The 11,041-nt window shown below is 33.5% G+C and overlaps 1 pseudogene; it reads left to right on the top strand.

Moving 5' to 3' along the window:
• The first annotated feature begins 8,693 nt into the window (after positions 1-8,693).
• LOC120165588 lies at positions 8,694-10,778 on the top strand (annotated as a pseudogene).
• The last annotated feature ends 263 nt before the right edge of the window (positions 10,779-11,041 follow it).

Raw genomic sequence — 11,041 nt, forward strand, 5'->3', positions numbered from 1 at the left:
CTCAAGCTAACCAAGTTTATCTTGGTTTGACATGAGGGTGAATATAAAAATTGAGTCTCTAACGATAAGCATTTAAAAATAAATAAATCGTAAGAGTAAGAAAAATAAATTTAATAAATGCATTAAATTTCAAATAGAAAATTTTTAAAAATTTATTAAACACCCAATTACTCATACAAAATAAACATGATATTTCTTAGAGAAGTCATAGTTTGATTTCAGTCGTATCTATATGGTCAAAAAAATAAAAAAAATAATTAGAAAGAAATAAAAAACTGCACTGGTTAATAATATGCAATCAAAACAGAAATAAAATATAACATTAATATAATTTAAGGATAATAATAATTTAATAATCAAAATAGAAATAAAATGATAGATGATTAATTAAATATATAATTTACTTGGTTTTTAATTATATGTGGATTAAATTTTAAGCTCTGAACAGGTTGCAACAAATTTATTATGATAGAGGAAGTGTTTGAAATTGTTTTTCTTTCGGTAAACTGCACTGGGTATCATTAAACTTTATGGTATGTATCATTTTTATTTAAATACAATATTAAAACTTTATTTTATTTCAATATAATCGCTAATCGTTAAAATTCAAATGGTTTAATGACATGAACATCCTATTATTATTTAAGAATTTTAATGTTCGTAATTGTCAAAATAAACATATTAATATCTTATCCTAAACGATTTATTTACCAAATGTCCATGTCATAGTCCGATAATAACAAAATGAAATGTGATGCGATGCGATGCGATGCGAAATACAATAATAATTAAGATAATTCAGCAATGCGATTTGAGTTTCTTATTTAAAGATGGATTAATTGACAATGTGATCTTCACTCATAGTTGTTCAATTGCATATACCATTGCTAATAGCCACGTTGAAGTCACCCTGGAGACGTGGAGCTTATTAGGAAATGTACCCACCAACTTCTATAGTTGGAAATTGATTTTCTAATATGAATAAATTATTTATTTAATACGAATAATTAAATTATACAAATATAAATTTATTTTATAAAAAAACTAATTTAATTTCACACTAATATATTTAAATTAAATACCTATTCTAGAGTCAAAAATATAATTGCAATAGTGCATCCATCTAAATCAAAATTAATTATTACATTATTTAATCATAATATATTTAAAGTAAAATACAGTAGATAAAGATTAAATAATAAAAATCAGTTCAAATTAAAATATACGTGAACCAAAAGAAATATTTATCAAAATAAAATAAAATACTGATAAACCTAAAAATTAAGAATAAATATAAACCCTTCACTTGTTTTCCCCTATGCCAAGGGCTGAAACTGTAGGGGAACAAGAGTGGAGTCAATTTAACTTTGGTGAGGTTGAAAGGTCGGTTTTGTCAATCCCTTTGATTAATTTGATTCATTATTATTACCTAGTAAAAAAGATGTATTAGAGTCAAAAGACTTTGGTTTAGTGAAATTTTTAAAGTTCTATATTCAAGATTCGATATATAATAATAATTTCGGGTTCACCCGAGAGTGTTTTAGATTCTTGGCTAAATGAACATTGGTTTAGGCTTGATTCGAGCCCAATGGATGATAAAAAGTTTTTTTTGGCCCAATACCCCAGGCGGGCCAATTATTTAGGGTATTAAGCTAATATGAACATTATTTTAAGAACTACAACATTTTCTACAGTGCACATTAAACTCGTCACTTCAATGTGACAAGTTTCATTAAATATAATTTTATAATGGGACCAGATGTGTGGTCTCACGTAGGCCATTAAAATATTAATTTTATTGGAATTCATCATCTCGACGTGACGAGTCCATTAAAAATTTCTGTTAAAAAAATAATTTAGAAAATTAAAAAAGGGGGGAATTTGAATTAAAAAAATATATGTTTCTAGCCGTTTGTCAACGGTCATATGGAACTCATCACAGATAAAAAATAAAAAATTAAAAGATTTTATAAAGATAAAATTATTTACAAAGTAAAACATTACAATATAATAAAATTTATTTATATTTCCTAAGTTTTTGTCAATGTCGAGGAGTTGTCGAATTATAATGTCGCGGGGCTCGTCGAGTACATCGGGGTCATCCGCCTTGATTATCATCGTCGTCGCCTTCATGGGCTGCATCATGGGTTGGTTGCTCAAAAAATTGAGGCGTACTCAACACGCTCCCAGACGCACCTTCGAAATACGAGGATGAGTTTATGGTGTTTGAAGGCCATCATAGTCGTTACTGATTCGACTTGGTGACTTCGTTGACAATATACAAAGTGATCTCATTCACTCTGACCCGCATCTTTGTGTACCATAGATGCATCACATTCTTCTCGCGTCGGTCAATCTTTAGAATGTTTCCCACGCATATCGATTCTATGTGTGCATCCATTTCAACGATATTCGTAGGAATCAACTGATGTGATGCAAACCGTCGCAACACTCTATCAATGGCGTGCCACTCCACAATCGCAAAATATAGTAACAGCATCACGACACACCATAACTCAAATCCCTAAAAAAATCATGCGGCAATAACCGATGGATCTCGTCATCAATGTACGGAAGGAAAGAAAACTGTAAATATGAAATATCAAAGTTAATATATATAAAGTTTCAAATTTTTAAAAAATAATAAAAGAAAATTTGTATACCTCATGTCAGCCGGTGATGTCAATCCTCATCCGTACATCTTTTGATGTGGCTCCTGAGAACTTCATCTCAATTATTTTATGGTGCCATATAAAATATTTAAAAATTAAAAAATTAAAAACTATAGTAAAAAATTAATTAAGTTTATCAAATTTAAAATATAATGTTAGAAATTTACCTTTCAGCAAGAATAAACTCGAGGGGGCTATTGTAATCGGCATAAAAAAACGATAACTGATACCATGCCCAAGAGTGTAACAGTATCAGACAACCTCATATGTCAACTTTTTGACCATGCTCGACAATAGATGCCTTGCAAAGCTCTTGATATAGAAGTGCTAAAATCGTCGAGCTCCAACTGGTTCTGCAACACTTGTCGAAGTCATCTAATATTTGTAAATATTGTGTGTACACCAAATTACCATATTTATCCGGTAATAATAACCATTCGGTAAGCTGGAGAAGATATGCCCAAGACGCAAAAATAACATCATTCTCAGTAGAGTCCCTCGTTACTTTGAATTTGGACTCCAACCATGTCATTTTTACCCTATAGCCCTCCACGACACTTGATGGCGGTCACTTTCCCAAAACTTGATACACCAACGTCGAGGGGTTGTACATGTTCTGCTTCACCACCAGGTCTCCATTGATAGGAACATTGAGTTGGTAAGCGACGTCTTCCAAAGTAATCATCGTTTCACCACTCAGGAAATGGAAAGTGGGCATCTCGTGTAACACCCCAACCCGTACCCGGCCCGGATACGAGTATGAGATGTCATATTGACTTTTTAAAACAATTTCCTCACAAAATAATCGAACATTTGAACTTATATTAAGAAAATATGATAAAATACTATTAAATTATGCTTCATTATAAAAATTTGAAAACAATACATATTTGTGAACAGTACTATATGGTATGAACAGTACCGTGAACTGTAATGAACATTACCATGAACAGTGAAAATTTTCGAATATAAATTGTGTATCGATGCACTGCTACAGTACTTTCGTAAAATATATATAAATTCATAAAAATATAAGTTTTCATCCGTATAAAATTACCTTTTACATAAATACGTTTAAAACATTACTAAACTCTATCATATGATTTTAACAAAATCGATTAAAACAAATCGTATTCAAACCTTTATTTACATGCTAACCACTATAAGTATTACAAAATACATGTTATTCAATTCTTTTCTGATTTGATCTTTGGAAAGGAGAAACTGACCTGTCCTGCATAACTTTTATCAATCTTCCTCTTCTCGAAACCTACGTGTGAAACAATCACGTTAAGTCTATGACTTAGTGAGGCATATAAACATATAATAAAAATCAGAAAACATTTCATATATCAAAATACATACATGCACATATACCATCATTATCGAAATCTCTATTTATCATATGATCTTGTATTTATCATTTCTGTATATCATATAATACATTTATCCTATCACAAAGAAACACACATAACATCATATAATTATGCAATTACCTTTGATAACCTTTTATAAGCCATGTACATTACTGAGAACTTAAGGTATGTGAGTACATTGAGGTTGTGCACTAATGCTGTCACCACAGCTGGTATGGGGTCCCACTAGGGGCATATGAAATTTGTCCCAAAGGACCTATGTAACTGTCCATATGTTTCGAAGAACATAGGTAAACTGTCCATATGTTCCGTAGAACATAGGTAACCCTCGACTCTTGGCATGCCAACTATACCACTAGCTATCATATCATATCACATGGGCATTATCATTTATACATTTTATATCACTTGTACTTTCTCTTCTGTCACATACTACATGTATGTGTAACCATATATCTCATATCATATCATATCACATATATCACAAGTGCATGTATTCAAGTAGATCGTTTCATATGGCTTATATCATTTCTCATTTGTTCATGTAAACTCGCATGTCATATCATGTAACATATATCACACAACACATAGAACAACATGTCAAACATATCATAACATTTTAAGAGTTAGTTCTTACCGTAGTAACTCCATCATTGACTCATCGCAAGCCAATGTTCGTTCTATAACATAAGCACAAATTAAATTGCACTCACCTTAGCCTTGCTTTGATTCGATCCTAATTCTTTGATTATTCTGGAACTTGTTTAGGCTCAATATCTACATAAACATAATTTCCAAGACAATTATCAGAAGCCTAAACCTTATAACTTGATGTTAATAACTTAATCTAGTTTAATGAACCAAAATTCCATTTTTCCTTTAGGGGTGTATCGATGCACTATGGATGCATCGGTACCCAAAATAGCTTCGAAATTTTCATGCATCGATGCACCTTCAAAATTGTCTTAGTGCATCGGTACACACTCATAGTGCATCGATGCACCTGGCCAGAATAGCTATTTCATCCGAAAATCATCAGCACTTCACCCAAATTTTCATGTATAAAATCCTTAATATGCTACTAAATTAATCTATAACAACTTTAATCAAATCCTATCATTCCAACACCTTATAATCTTCCATATTTCATCCAAATTCTTAAGGCTAAGAATCATATCAAAATTTCCATGTTATCCAAACTTAATTCTAACACTTTTAACTTCTTATTCTCATAAATGACAAGTCAAATTCATCCTCCAAATTCATTTAAACCTTCTTATTCAAAATTTCGCTTAAAACCCCATTTTCTTAAATCTGTCATAACTCTTTTATCTTTTGATTTTAAGATAACTTAAGCTTTCCTTAAGCTTGGTTATCATCTAATGATCAAAACCCAACCTTTAATTCAACAAATAATCAACTAATTAATAAACTCACCTTTGCTTGTATGCTCCACGGTGGAGAAGAGAAGAAGATAAAGAAGATGAGAGAATTGTGTGGAATCACAATGGATTCCACGTGGGTTTCCCTTATCTTATAAGGGAAATAAAAATCTTTCATGTCAAATGACCATTTTGTCCTTTAATTCTTTTAATAATTACTAACAACTTTTAGGAAATATCTCTATATAAATCATTGAACTATTCAACTATTCTACTTTTATCACCAAAGTATGAAATTTTACAATTTAGTCACTAACCCGGTATTGAGGATGTTACATCTCGAGCCGCCTCGTTCGATTAGAGCCTCGATCCACGTTGGGTACACCTTAAAGCCACACATAAATATGGTTGAATAAAGACTGGATTGTTGAAGATATATCAACATTCATTTATGTGAATCTTCCGAAGTCATCACGTGCTGATGAATACTCCTTTCTCCTTCCAGTGGGACTTCAGTCGATGAAACATGAACGTTGTTGAAGTGCAACATCTTTGCTTGAGAAGCCATTTTTTTGGGATTTTGCACATAAAGTCGAATTTTTCTCAATTGTTTTTGGATTCAAGGTTTGATGGGAAATCAAAACCCCAAACCCCTATTTATACCCAAATTCCAACTGCTAGAATTTTTTTAGTCAGTGAAACTCGTCACCTCGAGGTGAAAAGTTCCATGAGATCGTTGAATTTGTCCGTTTAATTTGACTTTTGACAAATTGCTAGAAAAAACTATTTTTTTTAATTCAGATGAACTAGTCCCTTTTTATTTTCTAAATTAATTTTTAACAAAAAAACATTTCTTTAATGGACTCGTCACATCTAGGTGACGAGTCCTAATAAGACCAATATTTTAATGGATCATGTGGGACCCACTCATTTGGGCCCATTAAAAATTTATATTTAATAAAACTTATCACGTCGAGATGACAAGTTCGGTGTGCAATGTAGAAAATGTCATAATTCCCAAAATAATGTTCATGTTGGCCCAATACTCTAAATAATTGACCCGCCTGGGGTATTGGGACAAAAAACCTGATAAAAAAGTATTTTTATATTATGATCAAAGTTTGAAGAACCAAAAAGGAAATTATATCTTCTTTAGTTTGGAAGGTTGATTTCCATTAAAATTTGATCATATCACCTCTGAATTCTCTCTTTCTCATATCTCATTTCTTTTGTATTCTTCTTCTCCTTTAAAACTATATTGTCTTCTTCTTCTTCATTCAAACTCTATTATTTCCCTAGCCTCTTAAGGAAAAGGCATAAACGTTATAGGATTCCATACCTTATCCAACAACCTCAAGGTAAGAACATTAATCTCCTCTTTCCAAGCTTCAATTCAAGCTCTCTCTTGCAAGTTTTGGTTATGGTGGCCAAATATGGGTTTAATGTGGGAGTGTTCAGAAACCTAAGTGAAACCAACTCGTTTTTAGATATTCAAGCCTCAAGAAACGTTCTAAATTCTTTTCTAAACTTCCTAACAATGTTAGTAATATTTGTGGTTGATTCTTGTCTAATGAGAGAAGTTGGAGAAGGCTCCAAGGTTAAAGAAAATGAAAAGCTAGCACTTGGTTGAGCTTGGGTGTTCCCAATAGCTTAGGACATCAAGGTAACTCACTTTTAACTATCTCTACTACAATGTAGATCACTAGGTGTGTTTGTTAGCTTGCATGAGTCATGAAGCATGTTCATGGTAGATTTTAGTGTTTGGTGTTTTCAACATGTTTATAGAGCTTTTATGACCCTACTGTCAGACATAACATTCTAATAACGTTTGGAGACCTCAATAGGACTTTTGGATGAGTTAGAGGGTCATTTTCGTGCCTAAAATAGGGTATTTGTGGGTGTAAGTATCGATATTGGAAGAACGATATCGAAATTGCTCTTCAAATGCTAAAAACAAAAGGGTTTTAAGCTAGAAGTATCAATACTCATTCAATAAGTATCAATACTGTAGGTAAGATATCGATACTTGTAGGATGGTAACGATACCAAATTCAATTAGTAGATTCCAGTAGCCATTTTTTGTATCAGTACTAATGGGAGTATCGATACCTAAGGGTCAGTATTGATATTGAGGGGCTTAGTATCAATATCCATGAACAGTGGGTAAGAAACCCAAAGGTTTTAAGTAGGGTATTCAAACGGTTAATTCGGTTAACTAATCGAACTGAATTACCCAAATTTCATTAATTGAATTTTCCCCTTTAATCGTTAATCGAACCGAATGTTTTTAAAAAAAATTAACCAAACTGAATTAAGTTTGGTAAATTGGTTGGTATATTTAATATTTTTTATTTATTCGATTAATTCAGTTAAAATCGAAGTTTAATCACTCTCAAGTTAAATAATATATACAATATATTAAACTTAACATTAACATCTCAACACCGCTTCAAAATTTATAAGCTTATTCAGAAAACGAAACATAGTACTATGTTTCAAGTTTGAAACTTTAACCTTAACATTAACATCCTCAACACCGCTTCAATTCCACCTCTTCTTTTAACAACCCCAATGGGTAAGCTATGTTCTTTCTACAAGGATTTTGCAGGGAGTGGGGATACTCAAAAGACAAAAGACAGTTGTGGTCTTTAACAGGGATGAAGCTTCCTTAGGGCCCAAAGGGTCCGATCCCTATTAAAATTTGTATATTCTATATAATTTTAGTTTAATAGTATTTTGATTTATGTAAAATTAAATATTTAAATTTTAAAAATATAAAAAATTATTAAATATTTAATCAAGTAGTGATCGAACTAAAGAATGATAAGTACATATTCTCAAATTTTTAGTCTGATTACAATTTAGGTTATTATAAGTTTAAATATTAGACAACTTAGAAGTTGTCTTGCGAATTTTGAGTTTTTTTATTATAAATTTAAGGTCAATACAAGGTAGTATATATACAAAAACTTTTAACTATTTGACAATAAACGCTCATACCCTTACACACGCAGTGCTTGAACTCGGGATTTCAAGGATAACAACAATCTCCTTAATCACTAATGTCGCTTGTTCATGCTGAAATTCGAATTTAAATACGTAATAAATCTTTATATTTTTCTTAAATTATTTAATATTTCGACTCCTGACAATATTTAATTTTAGTTGGGTCCTTGTATTTAACTATAAAAGCTTTACTAAAAACGTTCTTTTTGGCTTTGGTAGTGAGTTTCATTGAAGAAAGAACAAAGAATATGGCCAACATGGCAATCACGGTGACCGTGTCGTCGCAAAAGCCACCGGCACCTCACGGATATATCTCCATTTCCAGGAAGAAGTTGCTGCAGAATCTTGAAATCAGTGCTGGGGCAAGACTTAATGGATGGGTCGATTCCATGAGAGCTTCTTCTCCTACTCATATCAAATCAACACCTTCCCTTGCCAATAACCAAGGTTCCTGGAATGTAAGTCACAACCTTATCTGGCTCGTGTCTTTCATATTTCCAACAAACAAAAAGATTCTGATTTTATTTTTAATGGTTGATGAACATTTTCAGCTACACCATCCATATGCCCTTGAGATGTTTGAGCAGATAATCGATGCGTCGAAAGGCAAACAAATAATGTTTCTTGATTACGACGGAACCCTTTCACCAATCATCGAGGATCCGGATCGAGCTTTCACGTATAAGAAGGTGAGTTATTTGCTCAAATAAGATGAAATCCACAGCGTAGGTCGCCATGCCTTCCGGGCGACCTACTAGATCGCCATGTCTTCCCGGCGAGCTACAAGAGATTGCATGTGCCATGCACGTCCCACACACGCTGGGCATCCGACCGAGGCCATTCGATCGAGGTCATTCGACCGAGGCCATCCGAGAGCATCCGAGGCCATCCGAGGCCATCCGAACGAGCTATGCGAGGGCATCCGAGGGCAACCGAGCGAGCTATGCGAGAGAATCCGAGGGAAGCCGAGCGAGGGTAGGTCGCCCGGAGTGCATGGCGACCTACAAGGTCGCCCGGAGGGCATGGCGACCTACAAGGTCGCCCGGAGGGCATGGCGACCTATGTGTTGGGACGTGCATGTGCCATGCAACACGTTCATTCTCTCTGTTTGAGCAAGGGTAGGTCGCCCGGAGTGCATGGCGACCTACGGCCAACACTGTGGATTTCACCCTATTTGAGTAATTAATTTTGGGAGTGAATTAGCTCGTGAATTAATTTCTTTCAGAACATTATCTCGAAAGTTTTGCCAAATAACTGACTTAACAGTTGATAGTATGTTTTTCTGATTCTTTTCTTTTACACTTCAGAATAGTCAACCTGTTCTCTACCAACCAGCTAGTGAATTCCTTCCCATGATAAATGAGCTTTACAAACAACTGGTCGACACAACAAAATCAACTCCAGGAGCTAAAGTCGAGAACAAGTTTTGTGTTTCAGTACACTTCCAGTGTGTCGATGAAAAGGTAATCGACGTCGACGAATATCTCATCTTATTACCAGAAATCATGTTTGCTTACTTATAATTTCTTATTAAAAATGCAGAAATGGAGTGAACTGGCACAGCAGGTTTAGATCAGTTCTGAAGGAATACCCAAAACTCCGGTTAACTCAAGGCAGAAAGGTTCTAGAAATTCGTCCTACTATATAAATGGGACAAAGGGAAAGCCCTTGAATTCTTGTTAGAATCTCTTGGTAAGTTTTACTTCTTTGTTATATTTTGTTTGATTCTCGAACATCTCCACTTCGTGTCTGCAAGTGTATATATTTTATATATATAATCCATAAAGAGTTTAAACAGCAGCAGCCACCTCCACCACTTGATTACTTTATTTCATTGTTTAATGCTAGCAAAATCATGACATGATATTCTCTTATCACTAACCATTATTACAAAATGTGTTTTTTTCCCATTGGATACGCTAACTGTAGCGACGTTTTTCCGGTCTACATCGGAGATGATCGAACGGATGAAGATGAATTCAAGGTATCCAATGCTTGAAACAAAAGCCGATACATCTCTTTAATTTATAAACACTAGTGGGTCTTGCTAAGTCATTGGGTTTTAGATATTGAGAGACAGAGGACAAGGTTTTGGCATTCTTGTCTCCAAGTTTCCTAAGGAAACAAGTGCATCGTATTCATTACAAGAACACGATGAAGTAAGTTCCGAACCAGACATAAATATTGGACCAGAAAACAACGATGTAACTTCATAACAGAAGTAGTAATATACATGCTTCTTTTGCAGGTGATGGATTTTTTACGGCGCATGGTTGAATGGAAACGGTTATCTTTACAAACGCAATCCAGAATGTAAAAGACAAGAAGATACGACTATAAAAGGGTGGGGATTAGATTACGTAGTAAAATTATTGTTCAAGATAATTAAGGAAAGAATGAACGAGAAGGGAAAAACATATGATTATACGAATTATGTCTTGATTTTTGGCATGAAAGCCTTGTACATCTTGTAACTACCTAATTACAAGGGTAAAAGACTTGTAGCTTTGGCACCTTGTCTGTCTCCAAAAATAGTATTTCAATCTAGAATTTGCCATACTGAAAGTTTGATTTTCACGTCAGAAAAACAATGTTTTAAGTTACA

Source organism: Hibiscus syriacus, unplaced genomic scaffold, assembly GCF_006381635.1.
Source record: "Hibiscus syriacus cultivar Baekdansim isolate YM2019G1 unplaced genomic scaffold, ASM638163v2 tig00111584_pilon, whole genome shotgun sequence".
Lineage (NCBI taxonomy): Eukaryota > Viridiplantae > Streptophyta > Magnoliopsida > Malvales > Malvaceae > Hibiscus > Hibiscus syriacus.